The sequence below is a fragment of the Cebus imitator genome, unplaced genomic scaffold (genome assembly GCF_001604975.1).
Source record: "Cebus imitator isolate Cc_AM_T3 unplaced genomic scaffold, Cebus_imitator-1.0 Scaffold77, whole genome shotgun sequence".
Lineage (NCBI taxonomy): Eukaryota > Metazoa > Chordata > Mammalia > Primates > Cebidae > Cebus > Cebus imitator.
In genome coordinates, this window is record NW_016107392.1 from 3,332,243 (window position 1) to 3,345,457 (window position 13,215).

General features: G+C 49.7%; 1 protein-coding gene across 1 annotated transcript in view; it reads left to right on the forward strand.

Moving 5' to 3' along the window:
• Positions 1-297: 297 nt before the first annotated feature.
• The window catches only part of PLXNA4 (plexin A4), a 457,741-nt gene continuing 444,823 nt past the window's right edge, over positions 298-13,215 (forward strand). Inside the window, exon 1 of the mRNA XM_017532531.2 lies at positions 298-829. The gene's annotated coding sequence lies outside the window, so the exon portion shown is untranslated. The remainder of the gene's footprint in view (positions 830-13,215) is intronic.

Consider the following 13,215-nt stretch of genomic DNA (forward strand, 5'->3'; position numbering starts at 1 on the left):
GGCGGCCCCGCTCCCTGCCCCCTGCAAACTTTGCTAGCAGCCAGCCCGGGGGGCTGGGGGCGCTCCCGGGAGGCCCGGCTCGGCCCGTGGCCGAGCTCTCCGCCGCCGCAGCGCCAGCCGCGGCCGCCGCCACCACCGCAGCCCCGCGCCTCCCCGGGGAGCAGCCGGCGGCTCCCGCGGCCCCCCAGCCCCGGCTCCTGGACACTGCCCGGCGAGTCCCCCGGCAGGGGTGGGGGCTGCTGCGGCGCGGCCGGCCGCTGGCTACCGGGGGGCGGCCGCTGCTGCCCAGAGAGGCGCGCAGAGGCTCCGAGAGCGCTCCCCGGCGGGTCCCCAGTGCACTCGCCGCGCCGGGGCAGCGGCCCGACCAGGCGAGCATGGGCGGCGCGGAGTGACGCCGCCGTGCCCGCTTGGCATCAAGGACATTCAGCCCGCGGGGGTGGGGACGAAGGGGGGCAGCCCCGCGTCGCCACCGCAGCCCCCGAGAGCAGCCGCCGCCGCTGCTCGGGCTCCGGGGCTGGGTGGAGGAAAGGGGTGTTAGGAATCGATCCCCATTTTCCGACCTTTTTGTTGGACATTACGCCCACCTTGGACGCCGCAAGAGGAGCTGTCAAGCCCCGCAGGCTCTGATTCGGCGTCCTCCGCGTATCCCGGCTGCTAGCGGTTTCCCTGTGCCTCGGTGGAGTATTTGCGTTCGGAGCTGGGGCTGGAGGAGGCAGCCACACGCGCGCACACGCACACGTTCAGAGGAGGGCGAGAGGCAGCGGCACTGGCTCCATCTGCAGTGTCAATGCGGCGCTCCGGCTGAACGAAGGAAACGCGGCGCGTCCAGGTAAGGAGCCGGCCGGCTGGGGCGCGGGGCCGGGCAGGCGGGCGGCGAGGGCGGCGCGGCCGGAGAGACCCGGGCCGGCCCGGGAGTCCTCGGTGCCCCGGAGCCAGCCCGCGGCACACGCACACGCACACATGCGGGCACACACACAGATCCACACCAGCACACACGGCGCTCGCGCACCTGCCCACGTCCCACCTGGGCGCCCGCGGAGGTGCAGCGGCTGGAGCAGGGATTTCCCGGGTGCGTTCCCCTCTCACGCTCCGGGACTCAGAATTCTCTTCCTTCCCTTCCCCGGGACTTTCGGGGTGGGATTCTGTGTATTACCGGCTGTGCCTCCCACCCGGGGAGGCTGAAGGAGCGATTTTTCAGCTCCCAGCCCGTTTCATCCCTAGCTGGGCTTTAAAACGGAAGAAGTCATGGGAGGTCTCTGGAGACCCACCCAGTGTCATCGCGGCCCCGTGGCCTTTGGACACCCAGGGATTTCAAAGGGAGACAGACCTACATATATTAGGACTCATATTTGGAGAGAGTGGTGGCCCAGCGCGCGGGGAGGAGGCCACATAGGCGGTTGGGGCTGCAGTTCTGTAGGGCGGTGCATATGGAACAGACACTGCGTTTCCCCAGTAAGAGGCAGCACAAACGCCTTTCTGAAGCATGTACTGCTTCTCCGGGAATGCGCCGAGATTTCAGGCAGAAAGGGGCTTACAGCATCACCGCGTGTGTTGCTTGCCTAGGGAAGGCGTGGGGGGCAGATCCTCCTTAAAAGGTATGACCTTATTCACAGCCTCAGTCCCTGCTTAGCAGCAAGCAGACAGGACTTGGTGACACAGGGCTTGGGTCCCCTCTCACCTCCCTAACCTTCCTGGGCACGTGGGGCTGCCTTCCCCGGTGCCTCTCCTGTCACATGTCTTTCGAGGTGTCTGAGAAAGAGAACTAGAAGGGGGAAGCACGAGGGGTGTAGTCCTCCAAAAGAGGAGGCTCCCCACCCTCACTACCGCGGCGGCAGTGCCCACCGGAGGAGGCAAGGCATTCATGGGTCTGCCAGCGTCCCCCAGATCCCGGCTGCTATGAGTGTAGAATCACTCTCCAAAAGCCCATGCCTCAAGGTCCTGTTTCCCGAAAGCATTTTCATTATTGTTCTCCCTGGCTGGAGTTTCACAGGCTGCTCATTTTAACTTTTTCTGGAGGAGGTAGGGAATGGTTGGGATTCTAAGGGGCTTTTCCATAGTTCCCTTCTTGGGGTCTAAGAACAACTCATTTAGGGTCTCAGTTGTCATAGGGAGAAGAATGTGAGATCCAAATCAAACAGTATTTTGGAATTGAATATACATGTACAAGCTCCTGTGTTTCCGGAGCTGTCCCTTTGACGTAGCTTTTTGGGCAACCTGACCATATCATTCAGTCCCAAAACTGAATAAGCTTGTAACCTCTGTCCAAGATCATGTGTTCAGAGTATCCCACAAACCCACCAGTGGAAAAAATATGTCGGGGGTCTTCCAGAACACGATGCGAGAAGAGCAAACATACCTTTGAACAAGGAGGCCTCAGTGCTGGGCGCAGATTTTGGGTTGTTTTTGTAAATCCAGAAGATGGGTGCTGAATGAAAGGGCTTTTTCAGCACCCGACTCTGCGATTTGCAAACTTTTTTTCAGCTCCTGCAAAGGTCTCTGACTAGGCTGGGGAGAAACGCAGATGCCCTGGGAGGGAGATTGTATTCCCGCTGTGTGCTGTGTGAGCTGCCCTTTGACTGATTGAAAAGGGTAGATGGAATAAAGCAAATCTCTCACAATGGGGAGACCCCAGTAGGAGGAAGAAACCTTATTTGCTTTTTAAGAATGGTGGGCGTGTGCACACACACAGCCAGATATATACACACATGCATTCTCAGAGTCTGGCTAAATGTGGTCAGCTCCCCCAGCCATGTGTGACAATGGGGTCCACCTCTGTCTCCCGGGCTGTGGAAGAAATGGAACATTTCTCTCCACATGACCCTCGAGGGCGTGGACAGGCAGGTCCCACCAGTCGTGCAACAGCACATGGTTTGCAACTGAAATAATGAGCTCCAGCAACAGTGGGTGCCTCCAAGGTAAACAGTCCCTCCTGGGACCTGGAAGAGGCAAAGGGAGAGGGTACAGCATCTTCCTGAAATGACTGCATCTTCCCTGTAGACCCCACTCCTTTCTCTCCTTTCCTCCCTACCCTCTTTCCTTTCTCATGTATTTGCAGCCTCAGGATCCATCATTTTAATGCAAAGCCAGCAGTCATTGTGCTGGTTATAAGCTAAACATCTGGGTTCAAAAAATCCCTGCACTTTCTGCACTTAGCATTAGGTACCAATTTGGTTTCTAGGACAAGGCAGGCATTAATTAACATCTCTGTAAAGCGGAATATACATCATGCTTTCCTGGCTCTCTTGCCCAGCCCTGGAGCATGCCACACTGTCATTCACCCTTTCTGCCACTCTTCTGTGCCCTTCTTTTTAAGTTATCTGAGGTCTTTCTCACTGGGAAGGGAGTCACTCTAGAAGAACCCCAGCCACGAATGCTTCTTTTCAGCAGACTCTCACTGCCTGGTAGACTGTGTTTAAGGCAGCTCTCCTGTGAGCACTAGGTGTGGGTCACCTACAAGCTGTTCCTTCTTGCCCAATCATGTCCTCCCGGGGCTCTCCTCTGTCCTCCCAGGACTTCATCCTGAATGCCCACCGGGATGCTGCAGACATTTCTGGAGGACTCCAAGGCAGTCAACTTGTTCCCTTTCTCCTTCTCCGTGCCTTTCTGTCGCCTGCTGCTGCTACTCCCTGCAGACAGGGAAATCTGCACGGCAGAGTCTGCCTACATACACTTGGCCTCGGGATCCTTTTCATCACAGTGAGGGCTGCTGGGAATGAAGTGGGGGCTTTCTAGGATGGCAGCAGTTCTGAAATGGGAGAGAGCTAAAGGGGCTGGGTCATTAACCACTCTTGGCTCATAGTTATCATCAGGCTTTGATGCAAAGAAATCGCAGCGGATCTCTCTCCTCCTAGCCAGCTAGGGGGCATTTCTTAGCTGCTTCTCCCCAACCTCAGCTAGAGAAGGCATAGGCAGACAAAGCACATCAGAGACCTGTTGGAGCGGCTCTGTGATGGGTTAGGAGGGGGCGGGAGCAATACAGAAAGCACGACCGTGATCTTGGCTGTCATTAGACTATGCAACAGATGTGCCAGCGTTCTCCTCTCTTCTTATTTGTGTCCGGCGCTACCCAATATGAACCTGGCTCAGGCCCTGGGTTATTGAGTACGTTCATTTCCCTCCCTTGACTCCCCCCTTCCCATTCCCCCAAACTCTACTTCTCTGCCCCCACCACTCGCTAATCTACCTCTTGGCTTTGTGCGCACACCCGCACATCCGCCAGCCCATTCGCCCTCAAATTTGCGGCACTCCAAGAAATCAATATAACACGAATTTAACGACAGCTGGGTGATTAAGTGTTATTTATATTTAAGAGCGGCATTTTAAAAAGACGTCTCTCTAATAAATCAAACGGCTGTTTGGGAGATGCACATGATGAGGGTAATTGGCCTATAGGCTCTACTGAGCTATGCTTGGTCCGCACGGGGACCTGCAGACAGGACACTGTCTCTTTAAAAGCCGCAAGCTCCACTGCTCCCTCCACAGACTCCCACCTGATCCCCTCTAGCTGCCCAGACTTTCTCATTCTTCTTTCACGTTGTCCTCACTGACCAGGCTGTAGCATTCAAGTTGTGGCAGGAAGGTGGAGCCTGCAGGGAGACTGAAGGGGGCTCTGCTGCTAAGTGGTAAGAGATGGATCTTAAAATGAAAGGCAGGCTGGGGTCCTGATTCCCAGAGCCCAGGGCTTGTTCCTGAAGGAGGAGGCTGCTTCCCTGCATGGTATGAAGCAGCCTGGAGGAAGAGCTTCCTGAGTCCCTGTGTGAGTCTGTGTAAGCCCCCACACCCTGTTCTGTCCTGCGGCATCAGCCTCCCAAGGGAAGAGGTTGTGAGGACGTTAGTATTGGTTTCAGTTCTTGTAAACACAGTGGAATGGAAGATGATAATTAATAATGATGGTGGCCAATATGTATCGAGCACTCATTTGGGCTAGGCGCTATTTAAGTAGTTTGCCTCATAACAACCCAAATAGGCTATTACTGTCCTCATTTTCTCCAGGAGGAAACTGAGATGCAGGAGGTTAAGGACTTTGTCCCAGATCACACAGCCACTTAGTGATGGAGCCAAATCTCACTTGTGAGCAATCTGACCTTACTTATCACTGTGCTGCTTGCCTCCTTAGAATTTACGTGCTCACCATATTGCTGCCCCTTTGGGATGTTTGTGGGTGAGTGCTTGAGAGGAAGTTTAGAATATCTGGCCCTAGTCTCTTGCACTACCTCTGTGTTGCCAGGCAAATGTGTTTATTCATTAAGCCTTGATTTCTCCATTCATCAAGGGGGATGAGTTGTCTCCTTGGCTGTTGGTGAGTTATACAATTGCATGGATCATTCTAGTAGAGTGCTCAGGTCCTGAGGGGGCCTGTCACCTCATTTGTCAATTCCCATTTTCTCCTGGGAAAAAATAAGGAGTGAGTGAATGAATGAATGGGTGAAGTCCTCATCTTTGCTTTTGATTCTATGAGGCTCTGATTCTGATAGGAGTCTAGTTCTCCCTGGTGACTGCTTCAAATTGCTGGTATTGTGGAAACAACACTTTCTCATTTCATCTTTAAAGTAGCTGTGCAAGGTAGGTATTGTTTATTCCCATTTTGATAGCATAGAACCAAGGCTGACTAGAGAGTTTAGGTGACATGTCTAAGGCCCCAGGTTGCTAAGGGATAGATAGTTTTTTCACTCTTGAGCGAAGATTCTTTTACCATTACACAGCTCATGGTAGGTGCTCGACATTTGTTCATTCATTCATTCATTCATTACCCTTAGAGCTTCCGACTTCAGAATCCAGAAGCAGGGAAGAAATCTGTGCCTGGGGACATCATGCCATGCTGGGTGCCTGGATCCTGTGGTGGTTGCAGCAGAGACTCATCGGATGTTGGTGCCAATGGACTGTGTCGGGGGATAGACATCCTGTAGCACTTACAGGAATTTTGATAGGTCCCCATTTGTACAAAGAAAATAACTCACACCTGAGATGGTGCAGGCTGAGGTGAAGCATTAGGAATTACATCTTGATGCAAAAAGGTGTGGGTGCCCTGAAGGAGCTCATAGGCCTGGTTGGATTCTGTCCCACTCCAAAGCCAGGGCTAAGCTCAGTCCTTCTGGTCTGAATATTTTAGGAAACAGCCACAAGTGAGGAAATTTGGTTACTTGCCTTTTTTTTTTTTTCATTTTCTCCAAAAGAAAATGAAAGAAAAAAGCCTTTATCCCGTGCATTATTTCTTTGACTTCTCTACACTGTGAGGTAAGTGAAGGTTCTGTCCAACTTGAGGTGGCTAGAAGGGTGCACTTGGAATTCCATTACCTCCCCTCTGGGCAGCAGTAGGAATGAGTGGATAAAACATTGCAAGGTAAAGTCCCGTGCAAACGGAAACCAGCAGGTGTTGGCAAGATCTCAGGCATCCCTTCTTTTCCTTCTAAGCTTGGATCTTTCCCTCCCCCTCCATAGCGTTTCCTCCATGAACCAGGATTCGCAACAGCAAATTGGATTTTGGGGTGTTTTGTCACTCTAACACAAAACAGATCACTAGCTAAGAGGATAGAGTCTCTGCAGTCAATGTGCTGAACAGAGCCTCGCTGAATCAATTCCCAGGGTCTTGCAGGGTAGAGTATTTTCATTACAAAATGCGAGGAGAGAAGCAGTTGAGGAAGAGGTCACTGGAAATGTAGGAAAGGTAAACCATGGCAGTTCAGAGGTTTTCCTGGTCTTCACTCAAGATCAGTTCCTTATCTGACGTACTCACTGAACTCTTCTCAAATGAGCACAGTTGGATTTCCCTTTTGGCAATGTGGACGCTCAAACTAGAAGGTGAACCAATCATTCCTTGGCTTTGGCCCAGAGGCCAACAGGAAAGAAGTCAGCAAGGCGTGGCTGGTGGATTGCTTCCGTTCTTGTGGCGGGGTTGGAGAGTGAGAGGAAGACAGCAGCAGGCATCAGGATGTGCAGACGAAGCAGCCTGCCTGGAATGTCAGCTAACGTTGCTAGAGTCAGTTGGAGTTCATTTTCTTCCTCTCCATCTCAGACCTGCTTTCCTGAAAGTAACACTTAAAATAGAGCAGAGTTTCCCAAAGTATACGATGCGGGGGAGTGACTAGGCATTACACACAAGAAAGTTTTCACAGTCAGATAAGTTTGCAGAACCCTGAGCATAAAGCAAAGCTAAAGTTACTCCTTGCTGCAGGGCTTCTCAGAGCCTTTAATATGCTCACATGGATTGTGAAGTCACAAAAGTAGATATATTGTGTAGTGGACCTGGAATCCACCGAGAAACACTGAGCTAAGACATGCACTTTCCTATGTCTACTCTCAAATGTGAATAAAGGGGTGGCTTCTACGGTGAAAATTTCCACTGAGCTTTTGTATTACATAAACCAAGTACTGGATCCTGGTGATTGTGTAAGCAATAGGTTCTCAAGCAGAATTGTGCCAGGCAGGCAGAGAGTCCACCTCTGGTCTCAGCATTTGCTCAACCTTCTCCACAGCCTATCTTGCCCTTGTCTTTCCAAGGAAAGAGAGAGGTACTCAGGCATGTGTCCGTTTTCTTAGGTTCCTGGATGATTCCCATATGTCCCCTTGCTTAAAAACCACTATTGTGGAAAAAGCTAGGCTTCAGATATAGATAGATGTAGATAATGCTCGCTAAAGGAACTTGGGAAAAGCATTTTATGTTTTAGTTTATTGTTTATAAAACGAGGAGTTTGGTTTTGGTCTAGATTGGTGATTAAACATATTTTAATATGTATACAGTGAAAGCCTCTACTCCAGTGAGATTTTATTTGGAATTCTAATTCACAGAACAGATGTGAGCAGGACTGTTCTTGTCAAAGCTATGGAGAGCCTGGGCCTTGCCCCCTCTGCCTGTCTGTCCTTCACCCCAGTCACAGCCTGGGTTCCCAAGAAAGTACAGCTCAAGGCAGAAGCTGTGAGTTACAACTTTATTGAGAGGTGGAGTCCCAGGAAGCAAGAGTGAAGCAAAGAAGGAGAGGGAGGGAAGGAAGAACAAATAGTGTGTTACCAAGCTGGCCTCGGCTTCCCAGGGAAAAACAGCTGGTGGTTCCGTCACTCAGGAGGTATCCAGTAAAGCCTGGTGTGAATACCATGTCTCAGAATAGTCTGTGGTGGGGAGGCACAGCCAGCAGTTAATCCTCGGGTCCTTCTGGTCTGCTGTAGCTCACTGGTCACAGGTCACCCCATGAGGCATCAGCCAACTCCCCTCACTTTGGGGTTGGGATACCAGGTCAAGCTAGAGCCTCTGCGGGTCAGGCCCTAGGGCTAGGGCTTCCTTCACTCTCCCTGCGGTAGGTATGCCAGGGTTAACCCTGTAGGAGCCCAGCCTTTGTCTCTGAAGGAAGAAAAGACAGCGAGAACTTTAGGAGCAAAGGAACGACAGAAAGCATCACTGGGGCCTCTCTTGTCCATTAGATACTGACCCTGTCTTCCTCCCTAAATGCACTTGCCCCCTACCCACTGATTGATGTGGGCAGCTCACTGACTTAGAGATGTGGTTCTGTGTTAGGGTGTCTGCCTGAGAATTGTGGCTCCTAGATGGTAGGGTCAGCCCCTGCTTCAAGCGGTCTTTTGTTTAATCAAGAACTCAATTCATGCTTTTTAATAATGATAAAGAAGCTGCTGCCGGCAGTGGCAATGATAACAGTTGGAACAGGAAAAATGACTGTAGCTCAGAATTGGGGTGGGGTGGGGTGTGTCAGGTGAGACTGAGCAGATCTGGGCAGATGCATAAATTGGGAGTCTGGGATAATGGTTTCCATGCAAGGAACGTGAAGTTGTTCAGAACAGAGTCGGATGACGAGACGGGGCAGGGTACTCCAATTAGGAGCCCCAGAACTCATGAGTCTATGTTAACACTAGTCGACTACACTGTGGGTTACCCAATTTAAACCCGAAATAGAAACCGTGTTAAGAATGGGTGCCAGCCCGATTTCAGGAGGCTTTCCTAACATCTTAGGGCTTATTAAACAGCGGCGAGCCTTCTGCAGAGTGGTGTGTATCTCAGGGATAGAGCGGCTGCTGGGGAGCAGGAAAGGTCGTGATGACCCCTGCCACTCTCCTAGTTTTCAGAAATAATGAAAGCATTGAAATATATTGCAACGGGGGACATTTCTGCGTAAAATATTTCCTGTAAGTCATTGCCTCTAGCTAGTCCTGCCCCTCATCATTTTTTACTACTCTTGTGCTTTAAAGGCCCTTTAGGGTCAGGCTGGGCAGAGGACTGATGGCCATGCTGTGCCTGTGACCTCTTTCCCAGCTCTCCTGTCCATTAGATTCTGACCCTGTCTTCCTCCCTAACTGCACTTGTCCCTAACTACTGATTGATGTGAGCAACTCACCCGACCTAGAGACATGAGCCTGCATTAGAGTGTCTGCTTGAGACTTGCAGCTCCCAGAAGGTAGGGTCAGCCCCTGCTTCAAGCAGTCTTTCATCTAATCAAGAACTCAATTCATGCTTTTTAATAATAGTAAGAAGCTGCTAGGGAAACGGCAATGATAACTATGGGAATTATGTGTTTCCTTATGTCTTAGGTTGAGAGGGACCATTGCTTACTTCTTGTATACCCAGTGTCCAACCCAGAGCCTATCTTACTGGAAGCAATTGATAAATATTTGCTGTAAAAATAGAAGGAATAAATGCAACAGGACAAGGTGAAGAATGACCTTAAAAATGTCAAGACTGGGGAAGTGTGAACCAGGCTAATATGGTGGGTTCCTGCTCTCCAGGATCACATCAAGTCGGGCTGGCCGGTCATTCCCGAGGATTCAGATGAACCTGGATGAGTGCAGGCTGAACCCCTCAGTCACCCTCCGGCATCTCCTGGGTCATAGTGGTCAGGGCCAGGTAGGTACGGTGGTCTTGCACATGGAAACACATGGAATTGAATGTTTTCTCTCTGTGTAAAACTCACTATGGGTTAGGCACTGATAGATTGCGAATGAAGACTAAACTGAATTTAGCAGAACATTCCAAAGACTAGTCCATAAAACCCTCCATGAAGAAAGCATTCTGTGGCCAAATAAGTTTGCAGACACCCTCTCTTTTGTCCTCTTCTTGGAGGTACACAAGAGTGAATTAAAGATGAGGAAGACCTGTTCTTGGGCAAACTATTTATTCTTAGCCCCCTGCTTTTCAGGTTATTGGGCCATGGGGATCTCTTTGTATGGGTGTTTTTAAGCCTATTGATGTCTCCTGAAAAGAGGGTTCCATAGAAAGGCATTCTGGGAGATGGTGGCCTTCAACTGGAAGCTTTCAAGTTTTAGTTTAGTTCAGAGGTGAAAAAAGCAGAAGAATGAATTCACTGTACTGATAAAATAGGGACATGTGACCCCAACTTTGAGAGGCACTGCCTATCTCTTGTCCTTGTCATTTGCTTTGGAGACTCCCAAAAATGACTGCGAATTCTCACAAAACTTTAGTGACTGTGGCCAGGCAGTCTGCCTTCAGGTGTGTATTTCATAAAGAAACCATTTCAAGAAGCGTGAATACAGCTCTGACAGGTTTGTGGACATGTTTTCCACAAGTGGCGCTTTTTGGTTGCACATAACAGGTCAAGATAGATGTTTGCAAAATATGTGAGTATGACATTCACCTTCTCCATTTTTTTTTCCTCAGCCATACTGCTTGAATAAGAGGCTTCCATATAACTGATAAACATAAATGTTCTTTATCAAATTAACAAAGGAAGGCTGAATTATTAAGATACACCTCCCTAAACTTTGAATGGTTGAAACGAATTTTCTCTTGGGAAGAGAAAACTTTGCCACCACTGGATAGTAAGCAGAGAGTAAAGTCAGGCATTTCCCATGGGAAGCATTTTCACTGCATTCATCTTACATAGGTAATGATGTGTGTATGTGTGTGTGTGTGTATGAGAGCGAGAGAGAAGGAGAGAGACAGTGTGTGTGTGAGTGTGTGTGTGGGTTGGGGTAAAAGGGGGTAGCCCGTCAATGGTTTTTGGGTTTGAATCACTTGGGGACACTGTCTGGTAATCCACATGATCAAACATAGAGCCTCCCCATACTTGACGCAGGCACCCTGTTCCTTTCCAGAGTGCATAACAGTTGCTAACACACACTAACAAAATTCCCCTGACGCCCATTCATAAAGCATTGCACTAGTGATTCTATCAGCATTAAACTGTTTGGTGACTGAGCTTAGAATTATAGGAATCAGAGAAATAAATTAGCAGTAAATCAAGTCCCAGCTGAGTTCGAACCCAACTGCAGTGAGTTTTAAATTAAAAATATCTTGCTATGGTGAAGCGGTTGTAACTCGAGCGCTGGAGCTCTGTCGCTCTTGACTTTGGAGAGGCGTAAGGAAAACCCTGACAACAGCTTGTATTGATTCCCAGCCATGCTGGGAAATCACCACTTCATTTCTTCTTCATAAACTGTTTCTTTTTTTCTTTTTTTTTTTCAAGAAAGAAATCCTATTTGCAGGGATACAGCAGAGCTTTGGGAGGAAGACAGGTGGGAGAGGGCTCGGGCCCATGGGGAGCTATTCATGGCATTCTCATTGGTCCTCAGGAAAAGTCATGCGGAAGGGGAATCTGGGTCTGCAGGTGTCATGTGGTTTGTTTTCCTGCTCAGACCGTATTTGATTCTCCATCCTGGAGGATTCGTACAGAAAAACAACAAAGAGAACACTTCAAGGAAGCTGCAAGACTGTCGTGTTGCAGTGACAATTTCAGTGTAATAGGAAATCATTTATGTAAGTTACGGTGCCCTGTGAATGGAGCTTGTTGGAAATGTGGCTATGGCTTCTCCAGGCCTATTTTTGTTTCATTCTGCAAAATAATCCCGAGGTTTTCATTTTCAGAGCAATTGAAGAAGTATTATTTACTGGCCAGGAAATGGAGAGCCCGAGCTTCTAATCCTAGGTCTGCTGAATGTCTTTCAGTGAGTTCCCTCTCTGGGCTAGGCCTCAATTTCTCTTCTTTAAAGCCAGGAATAAGCCCTTGCTGTTTCCCACCTGCAGCCCAGGAGGTGAGGATGGATGTGGCTGTGCATATTAAAGGGCTGGGTAAGCATCAGAAGAAAGAGTCTATTTACATACAAGGTCAAAGAAAATCAAGACAAAGAGAATGAAAACTGAGCTCAGGCCTCTAGTCACACCTTTGCCAGCTCCAGTATGTTTGCTGATCTGGTCAGGAGGTGCAAGTGATAAAAGCCACTTGCAGAGGATCAGAAAGGAGAATACAGTAGGGATGGCAGGAGACAGTGGCAGGGGACTGTCAGTGCAGGAGTCCAGAGGCCTGGGTCCCCGGGGGGGGGGTCCCGATCCTGGTAGTAGTAGGTTCAGTTGGGGACTGCAGAAAAGGGTTCGTAACATCCCTCAATGCCTACCTTTCACCAAGCTCCGTACACGTATATTTGCATATTTTAGTAAGAGAAGTTGCTATGATATTATGAAATATGTAACCAATTAATTGATTAATCAATCAGTCAATTCAAGCAATATTTATTGAGTGTCTACTATGAGCTAGGCACTATGTGAGAGTTTGTGCAGAGATGAAAGATCTACTTCCACCCTTAGGGAGCTCATGGCTTAGTATGGCCACAGCATACGTGGGAATAGGGAATTTACATGAGATTGGGGCATGAAGGAGGTGCTCTGGGAATAGGAAGAGGGATACCCATCCCATTATGAAAAGCAGGACATGAAGAAGGCCTCCTGAAGAAGGAGGATGAGGAGCAAGAAGAGGGGGAGGGGGAGGAGGAGGAGGAAGGGAAGGAAGAGGAGGAGGAGGAAGAAGAGGGGCATCCAATTGAGTTTTAGAGGTTGTTTGAAAGGATCCCTCAGGCTGAATTTGTGAGCTCATAAGCAGAGATCCCACATGGAGGAAGCAGCATGGGGAGGTGAGAGCACAGCCCTCAGGGTCTGCAGGAGATCAAGGCAGAGATGGGAATTGGGGCAAGGGGCAACACGGCAGAGGCTGCATCAGGACCATTGTCAGTGTCCAGCTAAGGGATTTCTCCATCAGGCAGCAGTCAGGCCTTGGGGAATCTCCAAGGAAGAGAATCAACAAGACCAGATTTGTACTGTAGCAAGGTTTGGTGGAGAACAATTGGAAGGGAGGCTATTGAAGTAAATCAGAGCATCCTGAACCAGGGCTGATCAAAGGTGACTGCAAAGGAGAGAAAGGGGCTGATCTGAGAAGTACATCATAGGAGTTGGTGTTGACAGATGGTGGATATGGTGGTGAAGGTGGT